This window comes from Artemia franciscana, chromosome 18 (assembly GCF_032884065.1).
Source record: "Artemia franciscana chromosome 18, ASM3288406v1, whole genome shotgun sequence".
Lineage (NCBI taxonomy): Eukaryota > Metazoa > Arthropoda > Branchiopoda > Anostraca > Artemiidae > Artemia > Artemia franciscana.
The window spans coordinates 12,776,612-12,789,459 of NC_088880.1; the positions used below are offsets into that span (position 1 = coordinate 12,776,612).

The following is a 12,848-nucleotide window of genomic DNA, read 5'->3' on the forward strand; positions in this document are numbered from 1 at the left end:
AAAAATTCGATTTTACAAAAGCTTTTTCTTTTTTACATATTTAAATATTTTCTTTGGCATAGTTCAAAAACTTCTGATTTCAACGTCACCACTAGTCTTAATCACAAATTTTAATTTGTTGAACGGGCGAACCACGAGTCACAATCCAGTAAAGTCAAACTACGAGTGGATTGTTTTTCAAATAAAGATTTGTCTTTGTATAAGCTTTAATTGTATATAAACATTATCACTAGTATAATATAGAATCGTCACATCTCAACGTTACCCCACTCTTAACCAAAAATTTGAACTTGTATTGAGAACTTTGCTATATGATGGAATCCGTAGTATTTAGAGTGGAAAAACTAAATATTTCCTAAGCGAATTTAAGACACTGGAAAAAAGATATACCTCTAAATTTTGAAACAACGTTTTACTCTGAGTACTTTAGTTTTCCACGCCATAACGTGAAACTGCCATCTACAGATGCGACTTAAAAAAGGATCAGTGTTTTTCATAGAGGAAAAGAACATTTTTTTGTTCGATTTTCTGGGATCATATTCGCAAAATTATTTGCAGTTGTAGTTTATTTTAAAATCGTTTGATTTTTCAGCATTAAAGCAACTAAAAAAAAGTTAAAATATGAGTTCCAGAAGTTAGATAACTACAGCTTAATCCTGTAGTAGTTTTTGGCTATTTCAAGCAAATGATTAAAGCTTTGGGAAATTGAGATTCACTTAAACTAATCACACAAACAGAGACACTCCAGAGTCCCAACATTTTTGGATTTTACGTATTTTTGATTCTTTTTCAAATTTACGCCCGCTGAGATATTTTCCTTTATACATGCCGGGTATAAATCATGCTGCGAAATATTTTAAGCATTATGAATAATGTGAGCATTTTGTAACTCAACATTTCTGGTTGTGAATCCTTTCCTTACCGCAAGTTTCATAGCTCGTTTGAAATTCACAACAGGTGTGTTGCGGAGAAGGGGGTTCTGGGTCCCAGACTCTTCAAAATGCTAAACTTCTGACGATTGTTTGTATGATTTTCTTTATTTCTTCTATAATTTGCATATTCTATTTTTTGGGGAGGAATTCAGCCCTTTCCTCCCAAAAAAATTTGAGCATACGGGCAGATTCCAAATATTGATACAATTCCCTTTTTAACTAGCTTAATTGCCAAATGTAGCTCGGAAGAGGTCGTACGTAATTAATAAATTTGGGACGTTTAAGTTAAACATATTTATACCCGTAGAAACAGCCTTTACATTTATCCGTATTTTGAAACTTTCATTAAAACCCTTAAACATCATTGTGGGGGGATAAAAAGAAATTTTTGTTCATACTTCCTTTGGACAGACTTGACCAAGTTTTTGAAATTTTGCAATATTCCAACCATTCGTGAAAATTCTGTACATGTTTCAGAGTAGGACTTAGAAATCAGAAGAAAAATAAACTTATAACTTAAATGAACATACATAGTTTAAACATCAGCAAAATAAAATCAGTTTCTATTCTTGTTTCATTTTAAAGTGAATAATGGTCCTAAACATAAAATAAAGAGCCTTAATATAGGAGCTTATTAAAATTTCCAATTCTGATTTTTGTTTCTTATTTTTTGTACAACGAAGACCAAGAAAAGATAAATAAAATTTCGAAACGCCTCGAATATTTTTTACATGTTATGCACTATAAAGATTAAGTATATCATAGACAGCCCAATAGCGCTGCCTAACTAAAGAGCGACGTGGGCACAAAGTATTATTTATTTATTTTTCTTTCGTTTTTTTAGACCATGGCACTTTGTATCAAATTAGTTGCCATAGTTACTTCAAAAAGGGCCCATTCGATTGAAAATTGAAAGGGCTCCTGGTTTTTTTAATAGTGGAAAGGGATTGGAGGGTAACCAACCCCCCTCCCACGCCCACCATTTCCCCAAACACATCCAAACAAAATTTTGAGATAGACATTTTGTTCAGCGTAGTTATAAAGTCTGGAGATTATGTCCTTGAGGATGACGACCCCACCAGAAACGTGAGGGCAAGGGCTGTAAGTTATGCACAAGAGGCATATAAGGTTTTTATGGAAGGGGTTGTCGTGTGAGCTTTGGAAGAGTCTCATTTGATTTATAATGTCGAGTTCTAGTTCCTTTTTAAGAGTCAAACATGATAGAGGGAACTAGTCCCTCCCTCCCTGAGATCTTCTTTTCCCGAAATGTATTTAGTTGAAATTGTGAGATAGTCATTTGGATTCATGAGAGTCATTGGAATTATGATTTTTGGACCAATAGTCTAAAAATCATGTAAACATGTCTTTAGGGTGGACATAATCCCACCCTAAAGTGGGAAGTTATGCTCTGGGACATGGTTTTATGGAACGGGTGGTCGTATAAACCTAGGATTGGATGGAGCTCATTTGATTGGAAGTCGGAGGTTTTAGTGCCCTTTTCAGGAGTAAAAGTGAATGGAGGGCAATCAGCCCCTCAAGCCTATCATTCCCCAAAACACATCTGATGAATATGTTAAGAAAACCATTTTGTTCAGCATTGTTGGGAGGTCCATTAATTATGTCTTTGGGAATGACAACTTCCCCACAGTCCTCAGGACAAGGGCTCTAAGATAGGCAATTCGTTCATTGTTTAAACATGTTATATGTTATTGAGAAAGGTATGCATGTTTGAACTTTACTTTCAAAAAAGACGAAGGGAATTCGGGTGAGCTTTTCAGATCATTTTAAGAGGAGTGTTGAACTAAATCAAAATGCGTTATGGGTATATTAGTATATTAAGTTGGACAATTCAGGAATTCTTAAGGGAGATGATCAAAAAGGTAATATTTGCATGCTACCAATCCTACTACAACTACCACCAATACCACTACCACACTTCTCCATTTACGGTATTGAAGGGAAATTGTAAGTAAATCAAAAGACGCTATGCGCATCCACATTGTCAAAATAGCGTATCTCAAAAAACGATTCGGGTATTAAGTTGGCACTTTAAGTTGGCATACTTAAAGGGGAAGATAATCTAACCTTTGTTTTATTTAAAGGTAATATGTGCACAATACTGCAGTAGTATTGCCATAGGCACTCTAGAGCTTACATATTTTATTCCAGCCTAAGGCTATAAAGATAGGGAAAATACTCCTGGGTTTACACCCTAATTGGGCTCTAAAGGTTGACTATAATAAACTAGAGCATTGACCTACTTACATTACCTTCTTCATTGGATCATTAGCAAAATCCAGCCGGCATCTAATTTTCAAATGCCTGTTTGACATGATTAACAATGAAAATTGAAATAGTGTTTTGACGAGTTAATTTCTATGATTTTTTTTATTTGGATTGAATGAAATTTGTATTATGACACGCGGTTGGGTATAGAAAACCGGCAAAGTTATGTTTCTCGATGAATAAATTGCTATGGCTTTTTTAGGGGGAACTTATGGTCATCCATGTCCCACCTCTAAGGGATCCCAAATACTCCTTCTCTAAACTTTTTGCCCCCTTTTTGAACTTGAATTTTCATGGACTTAGAATTTTTTGGACTTTCTGACTTTTTTGTAATTTTTTGGACTGGTGAATAAGTTTTTCGTATTTTTTATACGGCTTCCTCCGTGTTAGTTTATGCCTGTTCATCCACACTAATTAGCTTATTATATGTTATAATCAGTATTTCTCGTACATTGGAATAATAAACACTTGCGTCATATTTAAAAAGAGTGAAGAGGAAATTTTCCAAGAAAGTATGTGCACATGATAAAGTTATCATTGCCTTGAATGCTGACAAAGAAAAATATATGAGCTAGGAAATAAGTACTAGTGATAACACTATTGGAAATGTATGTGTGCATTGTCATGACAGTGAGAAATTAGATTTCTTTAGACTAACGAAAAACTTCAACTTTTATGATGGTGGATATGCATGAGTAGCATTTCCAGAGAAGTTAGTGCTAAAAGATATAGAAAGCCTGAAACTAATAGTTGGCGATGGTGGTCAACTTTTTGCTAATTATTCTGGTAACACGCTACCTGTTGATACATCCTATCGTCATCTTTCTGGTATTAGTAATCAAATGAAAGCAAAGGGAAAAAGAAAGGTCCACTGCCACACTAATGCCTTAATGCATATCTTGTCTATGTGACAAAACTGCAAACTATACATAAAAAAATGTGGTAGTAGACAGTGATGTCGAAAGCAGAATAAAAAGGGCATTGGCAGAAAATATAAAAACGGGATATAAAGATGAATGGATGAAACACAAAGCGCATTTGAACATTGTTACTGCCATTGATCGTATAACACCAATGATGAAATGTGTGATGCGTTTGTGGCTGAAACCATGTTAAAACTGGTATTTGACCTCAAAATGGAATAAGTGCAATGTCTAGAGAAAAGTATTTTATGGGATCAATTCAAAGCATTCGTTTTTATGGCACTTGGTATTAACCAAGTGACATATAGCAGTCGCCAATTCTGTCGGTCTGTCGGTCTGTCTGTCGGTTGCGGTTTTGCTACTTTAGGCACTTCCAGGTAAGCTAGGACGATGAAATTTGGCAAGCGTATCAGAGACCGGACCAGATTAAATTAGAAATAGTCGTTTTCCCGATTTGACCATCTGGGGGGGAGTGGGGGCCCGTTTAATTCGCAAAAAATAGAAAAAATGAAGTATTTTTAACTTATCAGCAGGTGATTGGATCTTAATGAAATTTGATGTTTGGAATGATATAGTGTTTCAGAGCTCCTATTTTTAATCCCGACCGGATCTGATGACATCGGAGGGAGTTAGAGGGGGAAAACCTAAAGTCCCGGTTTTGCTACTTTAGGCACTTCCAGGTAAGCTAGGACGATGAAATTTGGCAAGCGTATCAGGGACCGGACCAGATTAAATTAGAAATAGTCGTTTTCCCGATTTGACCATCTGGGGGGGAGTGGGGGCCGGTTAATTCGGAAACAATAGAAAAAATGAAGTATTTTTAATTTATGAGTGGGTGATTGGATCTTAATGAAATTTGATGTTTGGAATGATATTGTGTCTCAGAGCTCTTATTTTAAATCCCGACTGGGTCTGATGACATTGGGGGAGTTGGAGGGGAGAAACCTAAAATCTTGGAAAACACTTACAGTGGAGGGATCGGGATGAAACTTGATGTGAAAAATAAGCGCAAGTCCCAGATACATGATTGACATAATCGGAACTGATTTGCTCTCTTTGGGGTAGTTGGGGGGGAGTAATTCTTAAAAATTAGAAAAATGAGGTATTTTCAACTTACGAACGGGTGATCGGATCTCAATGAAATTTGATATTTAGAAGGATATCGTGTCTTAGAGCTCTTATTTTCAATCCCGACCGGATCTGGTGATGGGGGCGGGGAGTTGGGAGGGGGAAACCTAAAACTTGGAAAACACTTAGAGTGGAGGGATCGGGACGAAACATGGTGGGAAAAATAAACACAAGTCCTAGATAGATGATTGACATAAACGGAACGGATCCGCTCTCTTTTGGGTAATTTGGGGGGAGGGGTATTTCTGAAAAATAAAAAAAAATGATCTCAATGAAAATCGGATCTCAATGAAATTTGATATTTAGAAGGATATCGTGGCTCAGAGCTCTTATTTTAAACCCGACCGGATCTGGTGACATTGGGGGGGGGGGTTGGGAGGGAGAAACCTAAAAATTGGAAAACACTTAGAGCGGAGGGATCGGGATGGAACTTGGTGGAAAAAAACACGAGTCCTAGATACATAATTGACATAACCAGAACGGATCCGCTCTTCTTGGGGTAGTTGGGGGGGGGGGGGTAATTCTGAAAAATTAGAAAAAATGAGGTATTTTTAACTTACGAACGGGTGGTTGGATCTCCATGAAATTTGATTTTTAGAAGGATATCGTGTCTCCAAGCTCTTATTGTAAATCCTGACCGGATCTGGTGACATTGGGGGAAGTTTGGGGTGGGGAAACCTAAAATGATGGGAAACGCTTAGATTGGAGGGATTGGGATGAAACTTGGCTGGAAAAATAAGCAGATGTCTTGCATACGTGATTTACATAATTGGAACGGATCTGCTCAATTGCGGGGGGGGGGGTAATTCTGAAAAATAAGAAAAATGACGTATTTTTAACTTACGAAGGAGTGATCGGATCTTCATGAAACTTCATATTTAGAAGGACCTCGTAACTCCGATATCTTATTTTAAATCTCAACCGGATCAAGCGTAATTGGGGGGGGGGCAGTTGGGGGGACCGGAAATCTTAGAAAATACTTAAAGCGGTGAGATCAGGATGAAACTGGATGGGAAGAATAGAAAACTGTCTAAGATACGTGACTAACATAACTGGACCGGATCTGCTCTCTTTGGTGGAATTGGGGGGGGGGGGTAATATTGGAAATTGAGGTATTTGTAACTTACGAAAGGGTGACCAGATCTTAATGAAATTTGATATTTAGAAGGATCTTGTGCCTTAAAGTTCTAGTTTCAAATTCCGACCAGATCCTGTGACATTCGGGGGAGTTGGAGGGGGGAACCGGAATTCTTGGAAAACCTGAAAATTGGAGTATTTATATCTTACGAATAGATGATCGGATCGTAATGAAATTTGATTTTTAGAAGGAATTCATGTCTCAGAGCTCTTATTTCAAATCCGGACCAGATCTTTTGACATTGTGGGGATTTGGAGGGGAAATCTTGGAAAAACACTTGGAGTGTAGGAATCGGGATGAAGCTTGGTGGATAGAATAAACAAATGTCCTTGATACGTGATTGACAGAATCGTACTGGATTCGCTCTCTTTGGGGGAGTTGGGGGGAGGGGTTCAGTGATTTGGCGAGTTCGGTGCTTCTGGATGTGCTAGGGCGATGAAAATTGGTAGGCGTGTCAGGGAGCTGCACAATTTGACTTGATAAAGTCGTTTTCCCAGATTCGACCATCTGGGGGGCAAAAGGGAGAGGAAAAATTAGAAAAATTAGGTATTTATAACTTACGAGTGGGTGATCGGATCTTAATGAATTTTGATATTTAGAAGGACTTTGTGACTCAGAGCTCTTATTTTAAATCTTGACCGGCATTAAGCCTCTTATTTTCCTTTTTAAATCAATCTATTGATTCATAGAATTTTGTTAGAGCTCATACCATATGATCTCTTGGCTCTTAGCTCTTCTCGCCTCGTCACAAGTGCCATATGAGCTCTTAGCTCTTGTTATTTTTATGATCATATTCTACATGTTGTTATTTCAATAAAAATATTTGATGCATTAGTTCGTTATGTTTCCATTATTTTTATGATACGCTAGCAAGTCAAACGTTTAGAATGTTTACTAAAAGGTCGGAGATGTAAGAAAAGGAATTTTCAGAGACATATATACTACTAGCCGGTAAACAGGACTTTTACCAAAGTCTGAAAGAGATTAGCTGGATTTTTTTCCAAAATTAACACAGACAAGCAAACACAAGCTCAGACACATAGGCACAGAGAGTGAGAGAAAGTGTGTGTGAGAGAGAGAGAGAGAGAGAGAGAGAGAGAGAGAGAGAGAGAGAGAGAGAGAGAGAGAGAGAGAGAGAGAGAGAAGTAAACACCCAGTCAGAAACATAGGAAGACAGAGAGAAACACAAAACACCTACAAACACATAGTAAGACATACAAACACACAATTACAGATACAGAGACAAGCAAAATCCGCTCAGACACAGAGACACGGAGAGACAGACAAAAGATATACAACCACACATGGTAAGACACACAAACACACAAAGACAGACACGGTGACAAGCAAAAATCTGCTCCGACACATAGGCACAGGTAAAGAGAGAGAAAGAGAAAGAGAGAGAGACAGAGAGAGAGAGAGAGAGAGAGAGAGAGAGAGAGAGAGAGAGAGAGAGAGAGAGAGAGAGAGAGAGTGAGAGACAAAAAAATTATACAAACACAAAATGAAAGACACAGGGACAATCAAAATCCGCTCAGACACACAGGCACAGAGAGACAAAAACACATAAACAAACACAAAAAGAAAGACACGAGGGATAGCAAACATCCACTCAGACACACAGGCAGAGAGAGTGTGTGAGAGAGACAGAGAGAGAGAAAGAGAGACAAAACACCTACAAAAACACAGAATCAGACACACAAATACACAATGACAGACAATGGGATCAGCAAAAACCCGCCCAGACTTACAGACACAGAGAGAGAGAAAAACATCCACAAACACAAAGGATAAGACACAAAAATTTTCAAAGACAGACAATGGAACAAGTAAACATCTGCTCAGACACTAAGGTACAGAGAGAGAGAGAGACAGAAACATATACAAAGAAACGGAGTCACACCCACAAATACAGAGACAGAAACACGTAATCATCCCGCTCAGACGCATATATATATATATATATATATATATATATATATATATATATATATATATATATATATATATATATATATATATATATATATATATATGTATGTATATATATATATATACATATATATATATATATATATATATATATATATATATATATATATATATATATATATATATATATATATATATATATATATATATATATATATACAGAGAGAGAGAGAGAGAGAGAGAGAGAGAGAGAGAGAGAGAGAGAGAGAGAAAGAGAACAAAGCAGTCACTCACACATAGAGGTACAGAGAAAGAAAAAACACCTACAAACACACAGAGTAAGACACAAAAACACACAAGGATAATTATGTATCTTTGTATGTTTGTGTGTCTGAATCTGTGTGTTTGATTGTGTTTTTGTGTCTCTCTCTGTCTCTCTGTGCCTACGTGTTTTGAGTGTCTGAGTGATATCTACTTGTCTGCATGTCTGTCTTTGTATTTTAGTGTGTCTGAATCTGTGTGTTTGTATATGTTTCTCTCTCTCTATCGCTCTCACTCTCCCTGTGCTTATGTGACTGAGTGGCTGTTTTCTTGTCTCTCTCTCACTGTGACTATACTTCTGAGCGGGTATTGACTTGTATCTGGATCTGTCTTTATACGTTTGCATGTCTAAATCTGTATGTTTGTATGTGTTTGTGTGTCTCTCTGTGCCTATGTGTCTGAGTGCTTGTTTGATTTTCTCTCTTTCTGTGACTGTGTGTTGAATCAAGTGTTTGTTTGTTCTTTTGTCTGTCTTTTCGTGTTTGTGTGTCTGACTCTGTGTGTTTGTTTGTGTTTTGTTTTTCTCTTTCTCTGTGCCTGTTTGTCTGAGCGGGCGATTGCTTGTTTCTTTGTCTGTCTTTGTGTGTCTGACTCTGTGTATTTATAGGCGTTTCTCTCTCTTTCTCTTTCTCTCTCTCTCTATGCCTGTGGGTCAGAACAGCTGTTGAATTCTCTCTCTCTCTCACACACTCTCTCTCTGCTCCAATGTGTCTGAGAGGGTGTTTGCTTGTCTCTCTCTCTTTCTCTGTACCTGTGTGTCTGACTAGCTGTTTGCTTGTATCTCTCACTGCACCCGTTTGTCTAAGTGGATGTTTGCTTGTCCCCGTGTATGTTTCTGTGTGTTTGACTGCGTTTTTGTCTCTCCTTCTCTCTCTCTCACTCTGTGCATGTGTGTCTGAGTGGATGTTTTCTTGTCCCCGCGTGTGTCTTTGAGTATTTGTGTGTTTGGATCTGTGTGTTTGTAGGTTTTTTTGTCTCTTTTTCTGTGCATATTTGTCTGAGTGGCTGCTTGCTTATCCCCATGTCTGTCTTTGTGTGTGTTTTTTGCTCTTTCTCTCTCTCTCTCTCTCACTCTCACTCTCTATCTCTCTCTCTCTCTCTCCCTCTCTCTCTCTCTCTTTGCATGTGTGTCTGAGCGGCTGTTTGCTAGTGTCTTTCTCATTATGCCCATGAATCTCAGTGGATGTTTTTTGTCCTCGTCTCTATCTTTGTGTGTTTGTGTGTCTGACTCTGTGTTTTTGTATGCATTTTTGCCTACCTCTCTGTGGCTATATGTTTGAGTGGATGTTTGCTTGTCCCCGTGTCTGTCTTTGTGTGTTTTATTTGTTTTTTCTCCCTCTCTCACTACCCCTGTGTCTGAGTGGCTGTTTACTTGTCTCTCTCTCTTTGATCCTATGTGTCTGAGTGGACTCTTGCTTGTCTCCGTGTCTGTCTTTGTGTGTTTGTGTGTCTGACTCTGTATGTTTGTCTTTATTTTGTTTCTCTCTCGCTCTGTGGCTGTGTGTCTGAGCAGATATTTGCTTGTCCCCATGTTCTTCATAATGTGTTTTTATGTCTGACTGTGTGTTTTTAGGGTTTTATTTGTCTCTCTTTCTCTCTGTGCCTTTGTATTTGAGTGAACATTTGCTTATCTCCATGTTTGTCATTGTGTGTTTTTACGTCTGCCTGTTTGTTTGTAGATTTTATCTCTCTCTCTCTCTCTCTCTCTCTCTCTCTTTCTGTGTGCCTGTGTGTATAACTGGGTGTTTGCTTGTCTCTCTATCTCTCTGTGCCAATGTGTCTGAGCGGGTATTTGCTTGTCTGTGTTGATTCTTTGAAAAAATCCAGCTCATTTCTCTCAGACTTTGGTTACTGCCCTCTCAACCTATCCCGGTTGAAGTAGAAGTTTTCCCCAACAGTGAGTCAATTGAGCATGTATTAATAAGCAGTGAGAAATAGTCTTGTCAAATGAGCATATTGCACAAGATACCTTCATTTAAAGAAAATCTCCTTTCCCGCTCTCACGAATTTCATTTTTTACCATTAGTCAATAGTCGTAGTCAGTAGTAGTAGTCAGTAGTAGTAGTCAGATAAGTTTTCCCCCAACAGTGAATCAATTGAGCCTTTAATGATGAGCAGTGAGAAATTGTCTTGCCAAATGAGCGCATTGCAAAAGTGAGTCAATGATCGTTTTTCTCCTTCGCGAATTTCATTTTTTACCAGTAGTCATGAGTCGTAATCAGTAGTAGTAGTCAGGGGTAGTAGTCAGATAAGTTTTCCCCAACAGTGAGTCAATTGAGCATGTAATAATAAGCAGCGAGAAATTGTCTTGTCAAATGAGCGCATTGCACAAGATGCCTTCATTTAAAGAAAAACTCAATTCCCTCTCTCGTGAATGTTATCTTTTACCAGTGGTCATTAATTGTAGTCAGTAATAGTAGTCAAGGGTAGTAGTCAGATAAGTTTTCCCCAAAAGTGAGTTGATTGAGCATGTAATAATAAGCAGTGAGAAATTGTCTTGTCAAATGAGCGCGTTGCACAAGATGCCTTCATTAGAAGAAAAATTCCTCTCCCTCTCTCACGAATGTTATTTTGTGCCAGTAGTCATTAGTCGTAGTCAGTAGTAGTAATCAGTAGTAGTAGTCAGATAAGTTTTTCCCAACACTGATCAATTGAGCATGTAATAATAAGCAGTGAGAAATTGTCTTGTCAAAGGAGCGCATTGCACAAGATGCCTTCATTTAAATAAAAACTCCTTTCCCTCTCTAGCGAATGTTATTTTGAGCCAGCAGTCATTAGTCGTAGTCAGTAGTAGTAGTAGTCAGTAGTAGTAGTCGGATTAGTTTTTCCCAACAGTGAGTCAATTGAGCATGTAATAATAAGCAGTGAGAAATTGTCTTGTCAAATGAACGCATTGCACAAGATGCCTTCATTTAAACAACAAATCCTTTTCATCTCTCTTGAATGTTATTTTTTACTGTTAGTTGTAGTCAGATAAGCTTTCCCCAGTAGTGAGTCCATTGAGCATGTAATAATAAGCAGTGAGAAAATGAGCAGCATGCCTTCATTTAAGAAAAAGTCCTTTCCCTCTTTCAAGAATATTATTTTGCGACAGTAGTCATTAGTCGTAGTCAGTAGTAGTAGTCAGATAAGTTTTTCCCAACAGTGATCAATTGAGCATGTAATAATAAGCAGTGAGAAATTGTCTTGTCAAAGGAGCGCATTGCACAAGATGCCTTCATTTAAATAAAAACTCCTTTCCCTCTCTCACGAATGTTATTGTGTGCCAGTAGTCATTATTCGTAGTCAGTAGTAGTAGTCAGTAGTAGCAGTCAGATAAGTTTTTCCCAACAGTGATCAAGTGAGCATGCAATAATAAGCAGTGAGAAATTGTCTTGTCAAAGGAGCGCATTGCACAAGATGCCTTCATTTGAATAAAAACTCCTTTCCCTCTCTCACGAATGTTATTTTGAACCAGTAGTCATTAGTCGTAGTCAGTAGTAGTAGTAGTCAGTAGTATTAGTCAGATTAGTTCTTCCCAACAGTGAGTCAATTGAGTATGTAATAATAAGCAGTGAGAAATTGTCTCGTCAAATGAGCGCATTGCACAAGATGCCTTCATTTAAAGAAAAACTCCATTCCCTCTCTCATAAATGTTATCTTTTACCAGTAGTCATTAGCCGTAGTCAGTAGTAGTAGTCATGGGTAGTAGTCAGATAAGTTTTCCCCAACAGTGAGTCAATTTAACCTATAATAATAAGCAGTGAGAAATTGTCTTGTAAAATGATCGCGTTGCACAAGATGCCTTCATTAAAAGAAAAACTCCTTTTCCTCTCTCACGAATGTTATTTTGTACCAGTAGTCATTAGTCGTAGTCAGTAGTAGTAGTCAGATAAGTTTTCCACAAAAGTGAGCAATTGAGCATGTATTAATAAGCAGTGAGAAATTGTCTTGTCAAATGAGCGTATTGCACAAGATGCCTTCATTTAAAGAAAAACTCCTTTCCCTCTCTCACGAATGTTATTTTGTACCAGTAGTCATTAATCGTAGTCAATAGTAGTCGTAGTCAGTAGTAGTGGTCAGAACAGTTTTCTTCAACAGTGAGTTAATTGAGCATGTAGTAATAAGCAGTGTAAAATTGTCTTGTCAAATGAGCACATTGCAAGAGATGCCTTCATTTAAAGAACAACTCCTTTTCCTCTCTCTCGA

General features: G+C 37.7%; 2 protein-coding genes across 3 annotated transcripts in view; one reads left to right on the forward strand and one right to left on the reverse strand.

Moving 5' to 3' along the window:
• Positions 1–12,848, forward strand: part of LOC136038634 (lysine-specific histone demethylase 1A-like) — a gene marked incomplete at its 3' end in the record, with an annotated part of 406,525 nt that overhangs the window by 171,534 nt on the left and 222,143 nt on the right.
• The window catches only part of LOC136038632 (proton channel OtopLc-like), a 94,383-nt gene that overhangs the window by 63,477 nt on the left and 18,058 nt on the right, over positions 1–12,848 (reverse strand). The gene's annotated exons all lie outside the window — the stretch shown is intronic.